Below are 24,019 nucleotides of genomic sequence, written 5' to 3'. Positions count from 1 at the left end.
TGTAATCCCAACACTCTGTGAGGCCAAGGTGGGCAGATCACTTGAGGTCAGGAGTTTGAGACCAGCCTGACCAACATGGTAAAATCCCGTCTCTACTAAAAATACAAAAATTAGCTGCATGTGGTAGTGCACATCTATAATCCCAGCTACTCAGAAGGCTGGGGCATGAAAATCACTTGAACCTGGGAGGCGGAGGTTGCAGTGAGCTCAGATGGTGCCACTGCACTCCAAGCTGGGTGACAGAGCAAGACTGTCTCAAAAAAAAAAAAAAAAAAAAAAAGCTAGCTGTGGTTTAACTCTCAACCAAATTTCCAGCCTTATTTGCCACCCTTTTCTATGTGAATCCTCTACCTTAGCCAGATAGATCTCTTTATTGACTCCAAATGCTCCTGCTTTTCAAGTGCCATACCTTTTCAGTGCTATGCTGTCTGCCTGGAATGCCTTTCTCTTTCCTGTCCATTTATTGTGGAGATTCTACCTAAACATGGAAGCTAAGCTTAAATCATACTTCCTCCAGGAAGTCTTCCCTGATTACTTCAGCTCACAGAGCTGTTTCCCTCTGAACTAATTAAAAAAGCAGGGGCGGGGAGAGAGTGGGGAGGGGCTGGGCGTGGTGGCTCACACCTGTAATCCTAGCAGTTTGAGAGGTCAAGGCAGGTGGATCACTTGAGGTCAGGAGTTGGACACCAGCCTGGCAAACATGGCAAAATGCCATCTCTACTAAAAAAAAAATACAAAAATTAGCTGGGTGTGGTGGTGTGCGCCTGTAGTCCCAGCCACTCGGGAGGCTGAGGCAGGAGAATTGCTTAAACCTGGGAGGCAGAGTTTTCAGTGAGCTGAGATCATGCCACTGCACTCCAGCCTGAGTGACAGAATGAGACTCCATCTCAAATAAAAAAGTTATTATAAAAAACTCCTCTCCTTAAGAGGGACATAGGATGTTTGTCTGCTCCTTGGGCAATGGGAAATGAACTTGGATAGAGCCTGTTCCTCATTCTCTATTTCTGCAGCTATAAAATTGGGCCAATGACCTTAGCCCTCCTATTGTCTCAGGAAAGCCCTGGGTGAGGATGCCACTAAGCCCGCCTGGAGCCAGGAGCTGGTCTGCAGAAACTGCTGGGCCTCTTTCTACTCTGATGTTTACTTGGCCTGGAGGCCCAGTGTGATGAAACCCGGCCCTGTTGCCGAGCACCTTGGGAGGCCTCCCTCCAGGGTCCCTGTGTGCTCAGACAGTGGCCCTTTGTGGAGTGGAGGAGCAGACTGAAAGCGGAGCTTCTGGAAACCCTTTCCTCCCCCCTGCCTCGAGCAACCTCCTCCGGCAGCCACGGACCATCCTGTGCCTGGGTGGCCTCTGCTTTAAGTCTGCGGCTGGTGGGGTAAGATAGGGTCTCTAGGCAGTCTGCTAGGCTGGAAGGGTGAGGAGGGGTCCTGGCAGGATGGCCAGCTGAAACACAGCATCCCTTAACTCAATACAGACCGCTTATAATAGGGCTTTCCAAAGAGGAGACTGGCCCCTTACAGGCAAGACTGACATTTCACCATCCCCTGCCACCACCAAATAAGCCCCTAAAATTGAGGCTAGAACTGATGTGGTTTGTCCCTTCTGTCCCTACTTCACTGGCCCCTATACTCACTAGGCGGGGATTGGGAATCCTTAGACGTAATCCCAAACCTGGTGGAGTAGTAGTTCAGTAAGTGGGGAGGAACTGGGGACAAGAAGAAATAAGGTTTAAGAGTGTTATATAGGCTAGGCACGGAAGCCCACACTTGTAATCCCAGCACTTTGAGAGGCTGAGGCGAGCAGATCACTTGAGGTCAGGAGTTTGAGACCAGCCTGGCCAACATGGTGAAACCCTGTATCTACTAAAAATACAAAAATTAGCCGGGCGTGATGGCAGGCTGCTTGTAATCCCAGCTCCTCAGGAGGCTGAGGCAAGATAATTGCTTGAACCTGGAAGGCAGAGGTTGCAGTGAGCCAAGATGGCGCCATTTCACTCCAGCCTGGGCAACAAGAGTGAGACTCCATCTCAAAAAAAGTGTAGTATAGGTTAAAGGACACTTACTGGTCTGGGGGGCAGGGAGCCTAGGATTCCAGTTTCTGCTGAGCTACTGACTTGCTGGGTGACATTAGCTAGTTGCTTCCCTTTTCTATGCCTCAGTTTCCCAGCTGCAAAACCATGGAGGTGGAGTAAATAAATGTTGAGGGTTTTTGCAGTTCTAATTTTTCCCAATTATTTGATCAGAAGGAGGAAAGGAAAGCTGGGGGTGGGTTGGAGGTAAATAACTGGCAGGGTGCCTTCCATAGATTCACCTGCAGTCCCCAGGCAGTTTCTTCTCTGCTACCAAGATCTCTTCTCCTTCCGTTTCTCCCCCTCTTCTTTCCACCCCACTCTGAGGGCTTCTTGTGATGAGATCTAAAATCTGTCTTACTTACAATTGTCTTATCCTATCTTTTGCGCCCAAAGGGAGGAGCCTGTGCACAATCATGGAGGGCACTGGCAAGTCTGGTGGAGAGGGAAGGAAGTCAGGAAGGAAAATTAAGAGGTAAGGATGTGATGGAGGGAAGTATTGAAAGAAAGCTCAGGGAGAGTGAAAAGGAAGGAAAAGGGGAGGGAGAGGAGGTAAAAGTGAAGGAAAGAGGTTGAGTGCAGTCGTTATTCCTGTAATCCCAGTACTTTGGGAGGCTGAGGCGAGTGGATCACTTGAGGCCAGGAGTTCAAGACCAGCCAGGGCAACATGACAAAACCCCGTCTCTACAAAAAATACAAAAATTAGCGGGACATGGTGGTGCATGCCTGTAGTCCCAGCTACTCGGGAGCCTGAGGTGGAAGGATCACTTAAGCCCGGGAGGTCAAGGCTGCAGTGAGCCCTGATGGTGCCATTGCACTCCAGCCAGGGTGACAAAGCAAGATCCTGTCTCAAAAAAAGAAAAGAAAAGAAAAGAAAGAGTTGAATGAAATGGAGAATAAGGAAGGTAGAAACGGGAGAGAAAAACAGCAAAAGAAACCGTGGGAGAAGACCAGAGCCTGGGCAAACAAACATGCAAGTGGAGACAGTGTTTTCTACAACAACAAACAGTTTAGTTTGGCTAGAGCCAACAATGTGGTAGGTAGACAAAATTAGAATCAGATTGTAAAAGGTCCTGGGATGCCAGGTTAATGATTCTGAATTTTATATTTCTTATTTTTTCTGCTCAAATCCCCTATGATAAGTTGTTTTATTTTGTTTAGAGTGGGTACCAGGCAGGTTTCTGGATGAGGCCCAGAGGAGCATTTTTATTCATCCATTCATTCAACAAGGGACTATGTCTTATCCAACTTGTATCCCTAGAGCATAACACAACGTCTGCACGTAAGAGAGAAAGTAAGTGCTTGTGAAAATTGAGCATTTTGGCCGGTTGTGATGGCTCACATGTGTAATCCCAGCACTTTGTGAGGCCGAGGTTGGGGGATCACCTGAGGTCAGGAGTTTGAGACCAGCCTGGCCAACATGGTGAAAACTGCCTCTACTAAAAATACAAAAATTAGCCGGGCATGGTGGTACACACCTGTAATCCCAGCTACTAGGGAGGCTGAGGCAGGAGACTTGCTAGAATCCAAGGGGCGGAGATGCAGTGAACCAAGATGGCGCCACTGTACTCCAGCCTGGACAACAGAGTGAGACTGTCCCCCCCCCAAAAAAAAAAAAAATTGAGCATTTGGAGAAGGCAGTAGTTGAGACAGTCACACAGAGAATATAAGAATAATCATATTAAAAGGTAAAAAGTGCTAGGCGCCCCGAGAGAGGCCCAGATAAGGGAGATCAGAGGAGAGACAGCCTTCCCTGCTACCTTTAGCAGAAAAGTCCTAAAGAAGATTATAATCGGGCAGTCTTGGCACTTGAATTAATCCTTGTGGCCTGAAAGATACAGTCTGTTGGAGGATATAGGGTTTTGTCTATCTTCTAAGTGAAGGGCAAAGAGTTCTCCAAAGAAAAGGGAGGGATTATTACTGGAAGAAGGGAAATTGGAACTGGCATGTCTGCCATAGTCTGCTGTAGTAGAACAAGGTGAGGCACGTACAGGGAACAGTGAGAAGGATTAGGAGCTGTTCAAGAGTGATAACAGTTAAAAATAGAGCTACAGGCTAGGTGCAGTGGCTCACGCCTATAATCCCAGCACTTTGGGAGGCTCAGGTGGGAGGATTGCTTGAGCTCAAGAGTCTGAGACCAGCCTGGGCAACATAGTGAAAACCCGTCTCTACACAAAATAAAAAATTAGCCAGGGTGGCTGAGCGCAGTGACCCACTCCTGTAATCCCAGCACTCTGGGAGGCCGAGGTGGGTGGATCACCTGAGGTCAGGAGTTTGAGACCAGCCTGATTAACATGGTGAAACCCTCTCTCTACTAAAAACAAAAAATTAGCCATGCGTGGTGGCATATGCCTGTAATCCCAGCTACTTGGGAGGCTGAGGCAGGAGAATCGCTTGAACCTGGGAGGCGGAGGTTGCAGTGAGCCGAGATTGTGCCATTGCACTCCAGCCTGGGCAACAAGAGTGAAACTCTGTCTCAAAAAAAAAAAAAAAAGAGAGAGAGAGAGAGGTGCACCACGGAGGGCCTCAAATACCAAGCTGTGGAGTTTGAACTTGTCTCTTGAACTGAGAGGGCGCTTGTTGAAGTTGTGCTTTGGGAGTACTAAGCAGGCACCAAGGTATGGAATGCACTGGAGGCCAGAAGACCAGGACTGATGGGAAATTGTTCTGGCATGCCCTCTGGTAAAACCTAAGCACGAGATCCTTCACCCACATCAATGTGTTTTCCATTATAACTTGGTTTGGTTTTTTTGTTGTTGTTGTTGTTGTTGTTCTTCCCATTCTAGGTCAGAGGACTCAAAAGGATGAAAGGTCACACCTCTGTCAAAGGGTGCTGTCCTTTCCTGGCCAGGTCTCTTTTATTCTCTTAGGGCTGCAACCTCTTCACCTGAGAAATGAATTGTCCTGTGATTTACAAGGGCAGGTAAGCACCTGCCAAGGGCTTTGAAGATTGATGGGCAGAGTTTCCAGCTCAATTTTTGGGGAGCAGCAGTATCAGCAGCACCCTGCCCCTGGCTCTGACATAATGATGGCAGAAGCAGCTCCAAGGCATCCTGCTTTTTTTTTGAGATGGAGTCTCGTTCTGTTGCCCAGGCTGGAGTGCAGTGGCACAATCTCGGCTCACAGCAACCTCTGCCTCCCAGGTTCAGGCGATTCTGCTGCCTCAGCCTCCTGAGTAGCTGTGATTACAGGTGCGTGCCACCGCACCCGACTAATTTTTGTATTTTTAGTAGAGATGGGGTTTCACTGTGTTTGTCAGGCTGGTCTCAAACTCCTGACCTCGTGATCCTCCCTCCTTAGCCTCCCAAAGTGCTGGGATTACAGGCGTGAGCCCCTGCGCCCGGCCAGCATCCTGCTTTTGAGCATGAGATGGCCCAGGCCATAGCCCAGAGTCAACTCTCTCCTCATCCCAAATATCTCCACAAAGGAAGATTCTGTAGCAGCAGGGAGCATAAAACTTTGAAGTCAGACATCCCAGGCCTTGGTCCTCAGCTGTGCTTCTTCCTAGCTCTGGTATTTTGAATAAGTTATGTAAGTTACCTGAGCCTATTTCCTTGTATATAAAATGGGGGTTGTAATGCTAATTTCCTGGACTTGTGAGAGCAGACTAAGCTAAAGCTAAAAAAGCACTTGGCACAGTGCCACACAAGCCACAGGCACTCGGCAAGTGTGAATTCCTATTCATTTTTTAAGAAACAGAGTCATGTGCTGTTAGAGGTAGAGAGATGTTAGATATTCCTGGTCTAATCCTCTCATTCTACAGTGGTAAAAGGACTTCCAGGAAGGTTTCCTCTTAACCAATCTAATTCTCTTCTGTCACAGTATCTGCTGATTCTGTCCTCAACTGGAAGCAGAGAACTGAGCTCTTCCTTCTATACTTAGCTACATAAATCCTATGTGAGTTCTATACTGTTCAAAAAAGGGTATTTTGGTTCCTCCATTTTTTTTTCCCCAAGAACATTTGCCTATCATTTGCTCTTTGCTCTGCTAAAGGTGAAGACAATTAGTGTACCATACTCAAAGTGATCATGAATATGTGGGAAGATCATGAGCAACACACTATAGGTGAATCCTAAGTAAATCCAGCAATCTTGGAATATCTGAAGGAATTTGCTCCCAATTATTCTTAGATAAGCTAAGAAATAAATACAACTGTTAGTTATTGTGTTTGTGTTTTTGTTTTTACTCTGCTTAATTTTTTAACATTTTTATTTATTTCTATAATTATAGAGATGGGGGGTCTCACTATGCTGCCCAGGCAGGTCTCTAACTCCTGGGCTCACATGGTCCTCTTGCCTTGACCTCCAAAGTGCTGGGATTACAGGTGTGAGCCACTGTGCCCAGCTTCTGCTTAATTTTTATTTACCAGTTGGCAGGGGCTCCTTAATTCTTTAGCTTTACTTTTTTATTGGATAAAATATACAAGCATAAAATTTATCATTTTAACTATTTTTTTGACAAATAAACAGTTTCTTTATTCCTCCTCCTCCTCCTCTTCTTCATCTTCCTCTTCCATCTTTTTCCCAGCAACTTTAGCAGGACCCTTTGCACCATCAAACTTTCCTTTGCCTTATAGTCAGCAACATCCTTTTCATACTTCTTCAGCTTTGCCACCTTAGTGATGTAAGGCTGCTTTTCACTGTCATTTAAGCTATTCCACATTTCACCCAGCTTTTTTTTTTTTTTTTTTTTTTTTTTTTCTTTTGCCACATCTCCAATAGAGATGCCTGGGTTTGTGGATTTGATCTCCAGGGCGGAATTCTGAACAGAACAGGAAGAATCCAGACGGTAGCCTTTTGGGGCATTAGGATCCTTCTTCTTCTTGCCTTCCTTAGCTGGTCCGTAATGCTTCATTTCCCGATCATAGTGTACTTTATCCACCTTTGCCATTTCATCAAATTTAGACTTCTCTTTCCCAGATATGGTCTTCTACCTCTCAGAGTACTTCTTGGAAAATTTTGCAAAATTGACAAGGACCTCTGGGTTTTTCTTCTTATGTTCTTCTCTGCACAACTGCACAAAGAAGGCATAAGCAGACATTTTTCCCTTTGGTTTCTTGGGGTCACCTTTAGCCATCCTGACTGAATTTCTTCTTCCTTCCCGGCCGCCTAGTATGAGGGAAGGCGGAGGGGAGTGAAGGGTGTGGGGAGGAGAGGGAGGGCCCTCGGAGGCGAGGCATCGGAAGACGGTGGTGTGTCCCGAAGTTTCTGCAGGCGCTGCAGTGGCGGCCCCATTTTAACTTAAAAAAAATTTTTTTTTTGAGACAGAGTCTCCCTCTGTCACCAGGCTGGAGTGCAGTGGTGCAATCTCAGCTCACTGCAACCTCTGCCTCCCGGTTTCAAGTGATTTTCCTGCCTCAGCCTCCCTAGTAGCTGGGATTACAGTCATGCACCGCCACGCCCAGCTAATTTTTGTATTTTTAGTACAGACAGGGTATCGCCATGTTGGCCAGGCTGGTCTTGAACTCCTGACCTCAGATTTTCTGCCAGCCTTGGCCTCCCAAAGTGCTGGGATTACAGGCGTGAGCCACCACACCCAGCCCATTTTAGCTATTTTTAAGTATACAATTCAGTGACATTAAGTACATTCACAAAGTAGTGTAATCATCACCACTTTCTATTTCCAGAACTTTTTCATCATCCCAAATGAAACTCTGTACTCATTAAATAATATTCCCCATTTTCCCCTTCCCTCAGCCTCTGGTAACCTCTATTTATTTTAATTTCTGTCTCTACGAATTTACCTATTCTAGAGACTTCATATAAGTGGAATCATACAACATTTGTGTTTATTTTTATTTGTTTGTTTGAGACAGAGTCTTGCTCTGTCGCCCAAGACAGAGTACAGTGTTGGGATCATAACTCACTGCAGCCTCAACCTCCCAAGCTCAAGTGATCCTCCCACCTCAGTCTCCTGAGTAGCCAGGACTACAAGCACACACCACCACACTTGGTTAATATTTAAAAATTTTTTGTAGAGACGGTGAAACAGGAACGCTTGAAGGGTGTGCAATGGGGGTGTGGCTCGCTTCTTCAGTGCTCTGCTGCTCAAACTTCTAGGGGAGCATACGGATGGGCAGGCTGTGGGGCTCCCACCCCACATCAGTGTCTAGGGGGTGAATGTTTACAGCTCAAGCCCCAATGGGCGTGTGTTATAGGGTGCTCTTTTAGGTTGATGTCTATAGGTGGCTTGTGTTAACCAGCTCAATTAAACCCCCTTCCTTATCACAAGGACAGAGGGATTTCTGTATCCTGGGGTTTCTTGCCTTGGTGTACCTGGAAGAACCGGATCACATGTGGGCTTGGAGGATGAGTGAAAGGTTTTATTGAGTAGAAGTAGCTCTCAGCAGATGGGGGAGCTGGGGAGCCAGAAGGGAAATGGTTTTCCCATGGAAATGTTCTCATCACGTTCACCAACATGGTGAAACCCTGTCTCTACTGAAAATATTTTTAAAATTAGCTGGGCATGGTGTTGCGCGCCTGTAATCCCAGCTTCTCAGGAGGCTGAGGCTGGAGAATCACTTGAACCGGGGAGGCAGAGGTTACAGTGAGCAGAGATCAAGCCACTGCACTCCAGCTTGAGTGACAAAGCAAGACTCCGTTTCAAAAAAAAAATGTTAATAAGAATGTGGAGAAATTGAACCCTCATATATTGCTAGGGAACTATCAAATAGTATCACTGCTTTGAAGTTCTTCAAAAAGGAAAACAAAGAGTTACCACATGACTCAGCAATTCCACTGCTAGGCATATATCCAAGAGAAATGAAAATGTATGTCCATAGGCTGGGCACAGTGGCTCATGCCTGTAATCCCAGCACTTTGGGAAGCAGAGTTGGGCAGATCACTTGAGGTCAGGAGTTCGAGACCAGCCTGGCCAACAAGGTGAAACCCTGTCTCTACCAAAAATACAAAAATTAACTGGGTGTGGTGGTGGGCACCTGCAATCCCAACTATTCGGGAGGCTGAGGCAGAAGAATCACTTGAACCCACCCAGGAGGTGGAGGTTGCAGTGAGTCGAGGTCATGCCATTGAACTCCAGCCTGGGCGACAGAGTGAGACTCTGTATCAAAACAAAAACAAAAACAAAAGCTATAAACTATAAGTTTCTCCCAAAGTTAGTTCAGTCTATGCCTAGGAATGAGCAAGGACAGCTTGGAGGTTAGAAGCAAGATGGAGTTGATTAAGTTAGATTTCTTTCACTGTCTCAGTCATAATTTTGCAAAGGCTGTTTCAATAGGCATGGGATTTCTTTTTGGGGATGATGAAATGTTCTGGAATTAGAGAGTGGTGATGGTTTCACAACTTTGTGGATATACTAAAAACCAACTATACACTTTAAAATGATTAATTTTATATATTAATTATATCTCAAGAAAAAATACAGTATATAATAGTAGGCACCCATGTACATACTACCTAATTCAAGAAAAAAACGGTTACACATACAATTGCAATATCCTATGTATTGTTCTTCCATCCCATTCCCCTCCCTCTCTACCCAGAAGTGGCCACTACCCTGAAGTTGGTGTTTATCATGGCAATTGTCTTCGTTTATTTGGGCTGCTATCACAAAACACTTTAGACTGAGTATCTTATAAGCAACAGAAACTTATTTCTCACAGTTCTGGAGGTTGGGAAGGCCAAGATCAATGGGGTGGTGGTTTCTGGTGAGGGCTTACTTTCTCACAGACTTCACCTTGTACGGTGTCCTCACATGGTGGAAGGGGCCAGGTAGCTCTCTTAAGTCTCTTTTATAAGGGCGGTAATCCCATTCATGAGGGTATCCAATCATCTCCTAAAGGCCTCATCTTCTAACACTGTCACATTTGGGATTACGTTTCAATGTATGACTCTTGGGGACATACAAACATTCAGAGCATAGCAGTAATACATGTCTTTATAACTTTTAACAAACATATGAATATCCCTAAACAATATATAGCATTGCTTTGTGTGTTTTTAAGCTTAATATAAATCACATAAGTTGCATCCTCTGCAATATTCTTTTTTCCTACCAACATTATGTTTTTGAGAATTATCCATATTCTCTCTTTTTTGAGACAGTCTGGATCTGTCACCCAGGCTGGAGTGCAGGGTGTGATCTTGGCTCACTGCAACCTCTGCCTCCCAGGATCAAGTGATTCTCCTGCCTCAGCCTCCCGAGCAGCTGCAATTACAGGTGCCCACCACCACACCCAGCTAATTTTTGTATTTTTTGTAGAGACAGAGTTTCACCATGTTGTTCAGGCTGGTCTCCCAACCTCAAGTGATCTACCTGCCTTGGCCTCCCAAAGTTCTGGGATTACAGGCGTGAGCCACCGCACCCGGTGAAGTATCCATATTCCTACCTCTCACTGCTGTGTAGTATTTTACTATATGACTACACTGTAATTTATTTTCTACATTTACCTATTGGTGGACATTTAGATTGTTTCTAATTTTTCAATATTTCAAACAATGCTTCAGAGAACATCTCCAACAGGTTTCCTTTTGTGCATGTTCATTTCCCTGGGTTTTCTATTCAGGAGTAGGATTGCCAAGTCAAAGGCCTACACATCTTCTACTTGGTTAGCTATTGCCACAAGTCCATGACCAGTTAGGTGGAGCGTTTTCATGTTTATTGGCCGTTTGTATTTCTTCAGTGGCTCTATGTTCACATCCTTTGTCCATTCTCCTAATATACATTTTTTAGGAATTCTTTATGTATTTTTGAATTCTCATCCTTTGCCAGCCAAAACATTGCAGAGATTTTCTCCCATTTAGTAGTTTATCTTTTTTCCCTTTATGACATCTTTTGGTGCACAGAATTTCTACATTTAATCTGGTTGACCATACCAAGTTTTTTCATTTTTGATTTGTGTGATGATTAATTTTACGTGTCAATTTGACTGGGTCGTGGCATGCCCACTTATTTGGTTAAACATTATTCTGGGTGTGTCTGTGAAGGTGTTTGTAGATGAGATTAACTTTTGAATCTGTAGACTGAGTAAAGCAGATTGCCCTTCCCAAGTGGGTGGGCCTCATTCAATCCATTGAAGGCCTGAATAGAGCAAAAAGGTGGAGTAAGAGAATTCTTTCTCCCTGACTGCTTCATGCTGGTACTTTGGTCGTCTCCTGCCTTTGGACTTTTTTTTTGAGACAGTCTCTCGCTGTCACCCACGCTGGAGTGCAGCGGCGGGATACTGGCTCACTGCAACCTCTGCCTCCTGGGTTAAAGCGATTCTCTTGCCTCAGCCTCCTGAGTTGCTGGGATTACAGAGTCCAGCCACCACACCCGGCTAATTTTTTGTATTTTTAGTAGAGATAGGATTTCACTATGTTGGCCAGGCTGGTCCCGAACTCCTGACCTCAAGTGATCTGCCTGCCTTGGCCTCCCAAAGTGCTGGGATTATAGGCATGAACCACTGTGCCCGACCTGCCTTTGGACTCTTATTTGGACCATTGGCTCTCTCGGTTCTCAGGCCTTTGGACTCAGACTAGAACTAAACCATTGGCTCTCCTGTGTCTCCAGCTTGCTGACTCCAAATCTTTGGGCTTAGCTTCTATAACCATATGACCTAATTTTTTATAATAATCTCTCTCTATTCTGTTGGTTCTGTCAGAGGCATTTGAACCAGAGAAACTCCATCTTGAGTAGGTGCTAGGTAAAATAAGGCTAAGACCTGCTAGGCTGCATTCCTAGCTGGTTAGGCTGCATTCCTAGCTGGTTAGGCATTCTAAGTTACAGGATGAGATAGGTAGGCACAAGACGCAGGTCATAAAGACCTTGCTGATAAAACAGGTTTGCAGTAAAGAAGCCAGCTAAACCCCACCAAAACCAAGACAGCAACAAGAGTGACCTCTGGTCGTCCTCACTGCTACACTCCCACCAGCACCATGACAGTTTACAAATGCCATGGTAATGTCAGGAAGTTACCCTATATGATCTAAAAGGGGAGGCATGAATAAACGACCCCTTGTTTAGCATATAATCAAGAAATAACCATAAAAATGGGCAACCAGCAGCCCTGGGGGTTGCTCTGTCTAAGGAGTAGCTATTCTTTTATTCCTCTACTTTCTTAATAAACTTGTTTTCCTGGGCATGGTGGCTTATGCCTGTAATCCCAACACTTTGGGAAGCCGAGGCGGGTGACCTGAGGTCAGGAGTTCAAGACCAGCCTGGCCAACATGGTGAAACCCTGTCTCTACTAAAAATTCAAAAATTAGCCAGGCATGGTGGTGGGTGCCTGTAATCCCAGCTACTTGGGAGGCTAAGGCGGGAGAATTGCTTGAGCCTGGGAGGCGGAGATTGCAGTGAGCTGAGATCCCGCCACTGCACTCCAGCCTGGGCGACAGAGACTCTATGCCCCCACCCCCACCCCGAAAACAAACAAAAACACAACTTGCTTTCACTTTACCCTATGGACTTGCCCTGAATTCTTTCTGGCATAACATCCAAGAACCCTCTCTTGGGGTCTGGATCCAGACCCCTTTCCAGTAATACTTCTGTTTTTCTGGAGCACTCAGAGTAATACAATTTGTGATGTTTTGCATCTTGTTAAGGAACTATTTCCTTACCCTCAGGTCCTGAAGATGATTTTCTTTAGTTTCTAAAGATTGTAAAGTTTTGCTTTTCAAATTCAGGTCTTTAATCTAACTGGGGGCTATTTTCATGTATGCTACAAGGTAGGAAGCCATTTTATTTTTTTCCCCAAATGATTAACCAGTTGTTCAGTGTTATTTTTAAACAATCCATCTGTATTAGTTTCCCAAGACTGTCATAACAAATTACCACAAGCTGGGTGGCTTAAAACAACAGCAATTTATTTTCTCACAGTTCAGAAGGCCAGAAGTCTGAAATTAAGGTGTCAGCAGCACTGGTTCCTTCTGAAGATTCTGAGGGAGGAAACCTCCCATGCCTCTCTCTTAGCCTTGGTGGTTGCCAGCAATCCTTAGCATTCCTTGGCTTGTGGACACATCACTAATCTTTCTCTCCATCTTCACATTGTCTTATTTTCTGTGTTTCCCTGTGTCTTCTCCTCTTCTTATAAGGACACCAGTCATTGGATTTAGGGCCCACCCTAAATCCAGGATGAGTTATTATTGAAATCCTGAACTAATTACATCTGGAAAGATCCCATTTCCAAATAAGTTAATATTCTGAGGTTCTGAGGGGACGTGAATTTTGGGGGGTACACTATTCAGCCCACTATATAGCATCATCTTTTGTTTTTTTGTTTTTTTTTTTTGAGACGGAGTCTTGCTCTGCCGCCCAGGCTGGAGTGCAGTGGCGCGATCTCGGTTCACTGCAAGCTCTGCCTCCCGGGTTCCCGCCATTCCCTGCCTCAGCCTCCCGAGTAGCTGGGACTACAGGCGCCCGCCACCATGCCCAGCTAATTTTTTGTATTTTTAGTAGAGACGGGGTTTCACCGTGTTAGCCAGGATGGTCTCGATCTCCTGACCTCGTGATCCGCCTGCCTCAGCCTCCCAAAGTGCTGGGATTACAGGCGTCAGCCACCGCGCCCAGCCAGCATCATCTTTTGCTACTCTTTTGTAAATTCTATTTCTGTTGTTTGTCAAGTGTCCATTTATGTGTGGGCAGAGTGGTCATTTTATAATGTAAATCTCTGATGAAATGGTGATACATTTTTCATGAGATAATCTTATTTAATCCTCACAACAGTGCCATGAGGTAGCTGCTGCTAAAATCACCTACTGTTGAGGGGTGTGTCAGTCAGCATTTGCTAAGTATGACGTGGTAACAAACAACCCCAAACTCTCAGTGACTTACAAAAAGCCAATTGCTTTCTTCATCACATTACACATCACAACTGTAGATTGACTGCAGCTTTGCTCTGTGTCTTTTCATTTCAGGGTCCAGACTGAAGGCACAGGCCCTATCCAAGACACAACATTTCCAGTGGCAGAGATAAAAAAGTAAGATTGTAGACTCAAACATGCAATGGCACTCCAGGTTTCTGCTTCGAACTGGCATATATCTCTCTAGCTCACATTTCACTGGCCAAAGGAAGTCTTGTGGTTAAGCTTGACAATGGGCTGGGGAAGTGCACTCCTTCCTCTGGAAGGTACACAAGTTGCATGGCAACTGGCTAGGATGGATAATTCTCTTACTGGCCAAGGGAAGGGCAAATAATGGAGAAAAATAATATGTCAACCACAAGGGTTGAGTAACTTTCCCAAGATCAAACCACTGGGAAGGGACAGAGGCAGGGTTCAAACTCAGACAGTCTGTCTCCAAAGCCATAGTGAACTCCATGACTCCCTACTGCCTGTTAGATGGAATCCAAATATATTTAAGCTTTAGGGCATTCCTGCAGCCTGGAGGGCCCTTCTACGTAATTTGTGTGCTGAATTCACTCTTTAAGACTCCACTCTAATCTCAACTCCTTGGATTCACTCTTACTTGTCATGTGTTCCCTCTGCTCTAAGGCCCTTGCACAATGTTCCCAAATGTTTGCAGTATTTTGGGATGAAAGGAGTGAGGAGCACAAGCTGCAACTGGACTGCGCTCCTGAGGAGGAGAACACTTGGCCTACTTTTCCACCCCTCTAAACTAAGCTTAGCACCTTGTGCTTGGGTGACTCTGACAGGTCAGCCCCACATGACTCACTCTGTAAGCCTTCAGCGCCGTCACCACAAGGTCCTGGGCTAGGGTGTGTGAGTTGGTGGGTGGGGGGGAGGTGGAAATTAACTTTCACCTTTCAGGAACCTTTCCCTTCCCCAGGAGAAGGACAAGTGTAAGTCCTTCCCTGAAACAGTCTGGGCAAGTCTCTACTCATCACTTCTAGGAGGACTGGGGAGGCCCTGGAAGGTGCAGAGGAGGAAGCTCTGAGAAGTAGAAAGAGCACCAAACTGCACCATGGAAGACTTTACTAATTTGTCCAAGTGATTGAATTTACCTTCTCTGAGCTTCAGTTTCCCCAGCTATAAAGTGGCAACAACACTGATCTTGCTGTCTTCCTTAAGTTGCTGCAAAAAGACATCGTAAAAATCTTTACGATGCTGGGCGGGGTGGCTCATGCCTGTAGCAGATCACCTGAGATTAAGAGTTCGAGACCAACCTGGCCAACATGGTGAAACCTCATCTCTACTAAAAATACAAAAATTAGCCAGGCATGGTGGTAGGCACCTGTAATCGCAGCTATTCAGGAGGCTGAGACATGAGAATCGCTTGAACCCAGGAGGTGGAGGTTGCAGTGAGCAAAGATAGTGCTACTGCACTCCAGCCAGGGCAATGGAGCAAGACTCCATCTCAAAAAAAAAAAAATCTTTAAGAATGCAGCCTGATATCACACAGACTTGTACTGGAATCCTTCTCATAAGCTATGTGATGAGAAAGTTATAGATCCCCATGAGCCATTACAGCTACCTCCCAGGGTGAGAAAATTATGTAAGTAACTTTCATAGCATATACTAAGTACTCAATAATGTTGGCTATTCCTATATGAGATGATGATACTTATTATTATTTAGGGAAAGGCCCAGACAAGGACCATCTATGAACATTGAAAGGAGGGAGTACAGAGGCTAACTTTTCTTAGAATTGGTTGCTTCTTTTAGCCAAGTATAAGGTGTGGCTCAAAGGAATGAGGAAGCAGTTAATGAGGTGACAGGGCACAGAATACTGTTTGTCTTCACAGATCTTCGGGGAGGGATAGAGTGGTTAGCTGACCTTCCCAAAAGATCAGAGATCCTCATCTCTTGTCCACCCACAGATGCAGGCCACTTGACTCTGTCCCGTCCCCTCCTACAAGTCCAGTCACCACGTCCTGGTGAGGCTGCTTTGACATAATAATAACAATGGTACCTGTACTAATGATACGTTACTTAGAAGTGTACGAAGGTTTTCTAATACATTATCCCAGTTATCCTTTATTATCTCTCTCCCATTCACAGCATCCAGAGTTAGGAAGGATATTGCAGATCATTCTGCATTTTACAGATGGGAACTCTGAAATTTGAATAAAGGAAGGGATCTATCTACTCAAGGGCTGGGATTTCCCTCAGACTACACAATAGGTTAATAGCAGGGGCAGGACTAGAACCTGCAGCTCCTGACTACCAACCTAGTGCCAGTGCCTCTTTCAAGTCACATTTGCGTTGGCTTTCCATTCCCATGGCCTCCCAGTCTATTATCTTATCTCCTGGGCCACTACAGTGGTTCCTACTGGTCCTGCCTGCCTCTGATCCCTCCCCACCCATTTCTTCTACACATACAGTCACATAATTGTCTGGAAGCACAGCTTTGATCTTGTCTTTCCCTTCCTAATAGAACTTGCCCATTTTTTCAACTTGAGAGGTCACCAGGATCCAGTTCAGTTTCCCAATGAAGACTTAATCTTTCCTTGAATATATGTATTGACAAGGAGTTCATCACTCCCAAGGTGGTCCATTCCATTCTTGGGTAGCTCCAACTGTTAGGGAGTTCTTTATAGTGAGCTGAAATTGTCTTCCTGGATATCCCCCACACTGGAGCTGATGGAATTCTCTCTCTCTCTCTTTTTTTGAGACCGAGTCTCATCACTCTGTTGCCCAGGCTAGAGTGCAGTAGTGCAATCTCAGCTCACTGCAACCTCTACCTCCCAGGTTCAAGCCATTCTTATGTCTCAGCCTCCCAAGTAGCTGGGACTATAGGCATAAGCCACCAAGCCTGGCTAATTTTTTTATATTTTTAGTAGAGACATGGTTTCACCATGTTGGCCAGGCTGGTCTCAAACTCCTGGCCTCAGGTGATCTGCCCACCTCGGCCTCCCAAAGTGCTGGGATTACAGGTGTGAGCCATCACACTCGGCCCTTTTTTTTTTTTTTAAGACAGAGTTTCATTCTTGTTGCCCAGGCTGGAGTGCAGTGATGTGATCTCAGCTCAGTGGTTGTTCAAGACACTCAACCTCCCAAATAGCTGGGATTACAGGCATGTGCCACCACACCCAGCTAATTTTGTATTTTAGTAGAGATGGGGTTTCACCACGTTGGCAAGGCTGATCTTGAACTCCTGACCTCAGATGATCCACCTGCTTGGCCTTCCAAAGTGTTGGGATTACAGGCGTGAGCCACAGCACCTGGCCAGTGGAATTCTTTCATATCCATTCCAGCAGCAAATCTGTAGTCACTGTTTCATATGAACCAGGTCCTGGATGGACTAGGTGCTGAGGAGAGCAGCATGTAAATTTGATATGGATCCTTCCCTCAGAGAGGGTGGCCTAGGAGTTTGCTAATGCATAATTTTTTGTTTTGTTTATTAGATCTAAACGAAAGGAAACAAATCAAATCCCCTTTCTATATGATAGCCCTTCAGAGGTGTGGAGATAGTCACCACGTCTCCCCTGTGCTTTCCCTTCTCCAAGCTATTTAAATCATTCATCATAGAGCATGGCATCCAGGTCCTCTATGTTCCGGTCTCCTGTAGACATGCTCCAGTCCTCCTGAGAATATGGGGCTCACAAATGAGCTCGGTGGTCCAGCTGTGATCCATCTAGGACAGAGCTCGCCCAACTCTGGTTTCTTTTTTTCTTTTTTCTTTTTTTTTTTTTGTTTTTTTGAGACGGGGTCCCACTGTTGTCACTCATGCTGGAGTGCAGTGGTGTGATTTCGGCTCACTGCAACCTCCGCCTCCCAGAGTCAAGGGATTCTCCTCCCTCCCAAGTAGCTGGGATTACAGGAGTGTGCCACCATGCCTGGCTAATATTGTTTTTTTTTTTTTTTTTTTTGAGACGGAGTCTCACCCTGTTGCCCAGGCTGGAATGCAATGGCACGGCAATGGCGCGATCTTGGCTCACTGCAACCTCCACCTCCCGGGTTCAAGCAATTCTCCTGCCTCAGCCTCCTGAATAGCCGTGATTACAGGCACGTGCCACCACACTCGGCTAATTTTTTTTTTTTTTTTTTTGTATCTTTAGTAGAGACAGGGTTTCACCATGTTGGCCAGGCTGGTCTCGAGCTCCTGATCTCATGATCTGCCCACCTCGGCCTTCCAAAGTGCTGGGATTATGGGCATGAGCCACTATGCCCGGCCTCAACTCTGGTTTCCGTTGATACAATATTCATATTCACTTTCTTCTCCTTCCTTTCTTCCCTTTCTCTTTCTTTCTTCTCTTTGTTCCCTCCTCCCTCCCTCCCTTTCTCTCTTCCTTACTCCTTTTCTCCCTTCTTTTCTTTCTTTTTGGCAGCACATTGCATCGTTGAGCTTGAGGTCAACTAAAACCTTTAAATCACTTTCACTGTAACTACTCTTGATCTAGATTCTTTCTACACTGTATTTGGGGCACTTGCTCATTTGAAAGGGCACTGTCCAATATGGCAGCCATTGTGGCCTTTCAAATTTAAATTACTTAAATAAAATTATTATTTTGCATTTCCTCAGTTGGACTAACCACACTTCAAGTGCTCAATAGCCACAGAGGGCTAGTAGCCACCATATCAGATAGCAAAGATTCAGGATATTTCCATCATCATGGAAAGTTCTGTGGGACTGCTCTGGTTTGGACCTAAGTGCAGGAGTTTATACTTACTTTGAGGCATGTCATCTTGAGAGTTCCAGCTTGGCCTCCAAGGCTGCTGAGAGCTTTAAGAAACTGATTCTGGTTTCCGGAGTGTTCACTTTCCCTCCCAACCTCATGACAACAGTAGATTTGATCAATGTTTCATACCTTCCTCTGCTTCATCTAAAACTAACTGATAAAAATCCCCAGCAGAACAGAGAGGCTTGCAACCGAGTCCGCTATGTGGCACCCTGCTCTCCAGCCCCATACGGCAGTTGTGCAGTCATTTAACAAATTAGACCTATATCCTAGGTATTGTGCTGGGTACCAGGTACCTACAAGGAACACAGAAGACATCAAAAAAAAAAAAAAAAAAAAAAAAAAAGAAGAGTCCTGCTGAGTTGGGTGCTCTAGTAGTTCAAATGTCTTTGCCTCCCATTCAAGGCTGCTTCTTCTGTTTTGTGGTTGTTAAAAGTGGAAGCTTGGGGCTGGGCACAGTGGCTCACACCTGTAATCCCAGCACTTTGGGAGGCCGAGGTGGGCGGATCACTTGAGTCCAGGAGTTTGAGACCAGCCTGACCAACATGGTGAAACCCTGTCTGTACTAAAAATACAAAAATTAGCTGGATGTGGTGGTATACGCCTGTAATCCCAGCTACTCGGGAGGCTGAGGCAGGAGAATCACTTGAACCCAGGAGGTGGAGTTTGTAGTGAGCCAAGATTGTACCACTGCACTACAGTCTGGGTGACAGAGTGAAAGTCTGTCTCAAAAAGAAAAACAAAACAAACAAACAAACAAACAAAAAACCCGGAAGCTTGGGAGTCAGCTTTCCAAGTTTGGATCCTGGCTCTGACACTTTAGAAGCTATGGGATGTCTTTTGTGTTTCTGTTTCAGCATGCATAATGTGGGAATAAGAATAACCTCTAATGTTATTGCGAGAATTAAATGAGTTAATGCAAATAAAGCTCTTAGAACAATAAATACAGTAAGTGTTCCTAAAAAGTGAGTTATTATCAGTTCTTATTGTTAATCATAATATTCCTTCCTGGACAAGCCATGTTCAGTTCTGCTTTGGGGCCTCAGTTCCCTTAGGTGCCCTCCCTTAGTTTGTGTAAGTCCTTGGAGGCCCAAACGCTGCCTTTCCTTCCTGCTTTCTTATGTTCTCTGTTGCTCACTTTGCACCTGCTCTTAGTATCCTGTACTTGAGGCATGGACCACAGTGAAGAACCGGAATTGTTGGGCTTCATCTTGGCTCTGTGCTGCCTGGAGGGGAGACCTAGGATAGGCTCCTGTTCTGCAAAATGGGATAATCCCAGCTGCCACGTAAGTGAGACAAGTAGGTGAAAGCTACTTAGGAGGCCTTTGCATATGTCCTGACTTCCAGTAAAACCCTGGCAAGTGAGTGACATTTGCTTCTTCCTTCTGTTTCTTCCTTTAGCATCTAACAAAGAAGGCCCAGGCTCATTATTCCGGGCACTTCTGGAGGGCCTGGCCCTGCCCCAGGAGCCTTAGGGCAGGAATTCCTCTCTTTATCTGTAGAAGGCAGACACTTTATCCCTGCCTCATCTTCTTCCAGATGCTATCTTGGGCTCGCTGAACACGGGTTAGTTCCTCTTCTCTCCTAGTCTCGGTGTGTACTCCAAGCAGTACCTAAAGGAGTGCCTATAAGGGCTGTGGTGGTTATAACGCGAATTTAGAAAAGCCCCATACTTTGGGGGTGTTTGGGCTTGTGGAGAGTGGGCATCGGGATCCCAGAGCCAGGGACTCGGCCCTTGGAGAGCCCCCAGAGAGTCCAGAGGTTGCCACCTGCGAGGGGCTAGAACGCGCTGGGCGATCCTCCGCGAGCCCTGGCCGCGGGAACAATGGGAGCGCGGCGTGGAGGAGGGTGGGCGTGGGCCAGGTCCCGGTTGGAGGTAGACGAGGTCGGCGAGCTGGGCGCGGGGCCGCGGGGTTACTCCGGGGCACCGGGCACACAGCCGAGAAGTCTAAGCCAGTGAAAACCGAGGTCGGCGCTGGCGGGAACCCGGGAGGAGGTGGGGGCCCCGGGTGGGGTCTGCTTCTCTTCTTCGCCAGGCCTCTGAGCCCCGCCGCGGCTCAGGTTCACGCCGGGCCCACGTGGGGAAGCCGGCGGCGAGCCCCCAGCGCCGGGAGGGTTCGCGAGGCTCAGCCCCTTCCTCTGCTGCCCTCCCCGGGACCGGCGCGCGGCCACAGCTCCGGCGGCTCCGGCGCTCCCCTGGTGTTGGCTGCTCGCCGCCGCTGCTTGCTCGTTCGCTCGCCCGCCCGCTGCTGCTTCGGGGGCCGGGATCGCCGCCGCCTCCTTCGGGGGAGCCGGCCGGGGCGGGGCGGAGCAGGGAGAGGAGGTGTGGGGGGCGGGCGAGGAGGGGGCTGAGCGCCGTGGGAGGGAGAGCAGGAGCGAGCGCGCGAGCGAGCGGGGCATTTCTGCGCAGCTCTAGCGCGCCTCGGAGCCCGCCGGGGCACCCGCCGGACTCCAGGACCGCGAGCCAGACAGCGCCCGGAAGCTGCGCCGCCGCCGCCAGGTTAGCCGTGCCCGCCGTCCCCCTCCGCGTCTCGGGGACCCCGACGCGTCGGGTCCCGCGTGTGCGTGTGGGGTGGCCGCCAAGGGCGGCGGGCTCGATCCCCGATCTTCGGGCACTGACAGGCCGGCGGGCCGGCTCCGGGAGCCGCGGGCTTCGGTTCGTGCGTGTCGGGACTGGTGCGGGTTTGTGTGTCGGGGCTCCAGTCTCTGGGTGTGTGTTAGGTGTGAGCGCGCGTGTGCCCGTGGATCCGTGCTAGCGGCTGCTGGGTGTGCGCGCGCGTGCGTGTGTGCATCTGTGTGTGCGTGTGTGAGGGTGTGTGTCTTGCGTGTCTTCGCGCGTCTGGACTGAGTGGTGCGTGCGTATCTGGGTGAGGGTGCGTGTGTCTGCGTGTGTCTGTCGATGAATGTGTCTGTGAGAGGGTGTGTCCGAATGTGTAGCAGTGTGTACACCTCTGGGTGAGGGCGTGTGCCAGTGGCTTCGCTTGTGGCTGGAGCCTGTGGCGGGTGTGTGTGTGTGTGTGTGTGTCGCTGTGTGCGCGCCAGTGTGACTCCCGTGTGTGCGCGTGTGAGGGCGGGTGTGCGCCCGCGTAGCCCCGTGTAGCCCCCGTGTGCGTGTGCGCGGCTTTGTCTTCGCACTGCCGGGAGGAAGGGGTGGGGGTGGCGGTCCAGGCGCTGCCGTCGCTGGGAGCTGGGCACCTGGCCCGGGCGGTGGGTGGCGGCGGCGGGGGTGTCCCTTCCCCGTCGGGCGGAGACTCCCTGCTGGCAGGTGGGCGGCCACACCCCGGGGGCCGGGGTAACTGGGCTAACAGCGAAGCCCGCGTTCTGACCTGAGCTGGAGCGGAGGGCGTGTCCTGCTTGAAGCCCGTGTGCGTGTGTGCGTGTGTGTATGTGTATGCGTGGGCGCGCGCTCGTGTGTGGATATGGGTGTGGGTGCGGGTGCGGGGTGGTGGTGGTAGCAACAGCAGTTTCCAGACTGGTGACCAGCCGGTTCAGTGATTCATTTCCTGTTGTGGCCAGGGGACCTGTCCCCTCTGGCCTCCCCCTAGTCCCCCACCAGACCTAGCTTGTGCGCCCAGTCTCACCCGTGCAGGGCTCTGGGTGGGTGGGAAGGTAGGTGGGTAGAAGCTCAGGTGCCCTGAAAGGACTAGGAGGGAGAATCACTCTCTTAAAGGGCTAGCTCCTCACTCCAAGGAATCCCTCCTCAGGAGACCTCTCTACTTTGAAAGAGATGTCTCTGGGTATGTCCGTACCCCTTTCTTCAAGTACTGGTGCATGCAGGCATTTCTAGATCTATAGTCTGTGTGCATGTGTCCTCCCTGTGTACTTCTTGTACATTTGGGTGTATAGTGAACAGTGAATGTGTATCTCATGATGTATATGTGTGTGTGTTTTTATAAGTTCTGGTATATTTGTTTTTATGTATGTGTAGTTGTTTGTATATTAGTCTGTGCATGTGGGTTTGCAGAGAAGTGGCATTTTGCTGCCAACTGGAATAGGACAGAAACATTCTGTCCAGGGCCACGCTATTTTTGAAAAACTGTGTGAAAAGGAAGTTTGGGAATTTAGTCTGCGGCTTTGTGGGTTTCAGACACAGGTAGTGAAATGTAGGTAGGTCGGATTTTGACTGTGATACAAGGGTAGAGAAAAGTAGAGTCTTATAGGAGGAAGAAATTGTTCAGAGAGAAGGATATCCAAATGCAAGAATTCTTCCATTAGTTCCAGTTCTTCCGGGTAATGTCACCTCCCCCTTTGCTGCTTGGCTTGCCAGGATACAGGACACAGGATTCAGAGTGGAAAGGGAGGGAGCTGGGAGTGTAAAAGGGAGGAAGGTGGATGGGTGATAGGACTGGAAGCCAGCAGTCGATTTCTGCAATTCTTAAAAATGTTTCCCTGCCAAAGGCAGCAGAGGCTGGGGAAAGCTGAGCTTGCTGTCCCCTCCTTGAATCCCAGAATCCCAGGACATGGGAAAAGCTGGCCTGGAGTTCATGAGCCCTGGAGTCTGGGCCAGAGATCTTTTGCCTTGTTCTGTCACCCAGGCTGGAGTGCAGGCAGTGTCACAATCTTAGCACACTGCAGCCTCCGCCTCCTGGGTTCAACTGATTTTCCCGCCTCAGTCTCCTTAATAGCTGAGACTACAGGCATGAGCCACGATGCCCAGCTAATTTTTTTTTCTTGTCGCCTAGGCTGAAGTGCAATGGCATGATCTCGGCCCACTTCAACCTCCTTCTCCTGAGTTCAAGCAATTCTTCTTCCTCAGCCTCCTGAGTAGCTGGGATTATAGGCGCCCACCACCATGCCCGGCTAATTTTTGTGTTTTTAGTAGAGACAGGGTTTCACCATGTTGGTCAGGCTGGTCTCAAACTCCTGACCTCAAGGGATCTGCCTGCCTCCGCCTCCCAAAGTGTTGGGATTACAGGCATGAGCTGCTACGCCCAGCCTGGGATCTTCTTTTGACTGTAGCCAACCCCTTCATGTGTTTATCTCTTCACCCAACACTTTTTATTAAGCTTCTTTACGTGAAAGAGACTAAACTCCCTAAGCCTTGGTTTTCCTGGCTAGGCAGCTAGTGGGCTAGATTTTGGGGCTTTGATGACCCTTCCCTTTCTCAGATTGCTAGAGTTTGTCTCGTTGTTACCCAGGTTCAGGAATCTACCCTTCTAGTCCCCAGAGATCCTGTCCACCGTCCTCACTACTCATCTCCCCACCAGTATACTCTAGTCTAGAGCTGTGGTTTTTTCACCTCATCAACAGCAGCAGGGTCACCTGGGAGTTTGTTAGAAATGCAATTTCTTGGCCGGGCATGGTGGCTCACACCTGCAATCCCAGCACTTTGGGAAGCGAGGCATATGGATCACCTGAGGTCAGGAGTTCAAGACCAGCCTGGCCAATACGGTGAAACCCCATCTCTACTAAAAATAGAAAAATTAGCCGGGCG

General features: G+C 47.7%; 1 protein-coding gene, 1 long non-coding RNA gene and 1 pseudogene across 4 annotated transcripts in view; 2 read left to right on the top strand and 1 right to left on the bottom strand.

Annotated features, from left to right (window-relative positions):
• Positions 1-799: 799 nt before the first annotated feature.
• LOC105496291 (uncharacterized) lies at positions 800-16,695 on the top strand. 2 transcript variants are annotated; one of them, XR_011613385.1, is made up of 7 exons: positions 800-1,376; positions 2,466-2,544; positions 3,231-3,363; positions 4,940-4,992; positions 5,892-5,966; positions 13,922-13,984; positions 14,857-16,695. It is a non-coding gene; the product is annotated as an uncharacterized lncRNA (long non-coding RNA). The 2 variants fall into 2 exon arrangements; XR_011613386.1 differs by lacking the exons at positions 13,922-13,984; positions 14,857-16,695 and adding an exon at positions 6,063-6,236 and having other exon boundaries at positions 802-1,376.
• Positions 6,544-7,145, bottom strand: LOC105496290 (high mobility group protein B3 pseudogene; annotated as a pseudogene).
• Positions 16,696-20,952: 4,257 nt separating the features above from the next.
• Positions 20,953-24,019, top strand: part of LOC105496287 (erythrocyte membrane protein band 4.1 like 1) — a 140,539-nt gene continuing 137,472 nt past the window's right edge. For both annotated transcript variants that reach the window (XM_011766568.3, XM_011766566.2), the window contains exon 1: positions 20,953-21,085. The gene's annotated coding sequence lies outside the window, so the exon portion shown is untranslated. The remainder of the gene's footprint in view (positions 21,086-24,019) is intronic.

Source organism: Macaca nemestrina, chromosome 15 (assembly GCF_043159975.1).
Source record: "Macaca nemestrina isolate mMacNem1 chromosome 15, mMacNem.hap1, whole genome shotgun sequence".
Taxonomy (NCBI): domain Eukaryota; kingdom Metazoa; phylum Chordata; class Mammalia; order Primates; family Cercopithecidae; genus Macaca; species Macaca nemestrina.
This window is presented reverse-complemented; position numbering and strand designations above follow the sequence as displayed.